The following is a 396-nucleotide window of genomic DNA, read 5'->3' as shown; positions in this document are numbered from 1 at the left end:
GAGAGAGAGAGAGAGAGAGAGAGAGAGAGAGAGAGAGAGAGAGAGAGAGAGACAGAGAGAGAGAAAGAGATTGCAGTTTTTATATTATAAAAAAAAATATCATGATTTGATAGCTTTAGGTGCCATATCTAAGAAATTATACTTAAAATCTTGATTTCAAAAATATTTTTTTCGTTCTCGACATAAATTTCACATATAGGATTAGTATTAATACCTATATTTTTATTTTGGATAAGGATTTCGTAATCTGTAAAAATAATGCGTACGAAAATCCTTTAAAAAAATTATTGCGTTTAATTAGTAAAACAGACGATTTTAGAATTCCTATAAATTGTTCTTTATTTATTTTAAATATACTCATACAAAGATATAAATATTATATAAAATTATATATTC

At 25.0% G+C, this 396-nt stretch overlaps 1 protein-coding gene across 1 annotated transcript in view; it reads left to right on the top strand.

Moving 5' to 3' along the window:
* The window catches only part of LOC108691980 (cytochrome P450 4C1-like), a gene marked incomplete at its 3' end in the record, with an annotated part of 9,355 nt that overhangs the window by 5,152 nt on the left and 3,807 nt on the right, over window positions 1-396 (top strand). The gene's annotated exons all lie outside the window — the stretch shown is intronic.

This window comes from Atta colombica, unplaced genomic scaffold, assembly GCF_001594045.1.
Source record: "Atta colombica isolate Treedump-2 unplaced genomic scaffold, Acol1.0 scaffold107, whole genome shotgun sequence".
Taxonomy (NCBI): domain Eukaryota; kingdom Metazoa; phylum Arthropoda; class Insecta; order Hymenoptera; family Formicidae; genus Atta; species Atta colombica.
This window is presented reverse-complemented; position numbering and strand designations above follow the sequence as displayed.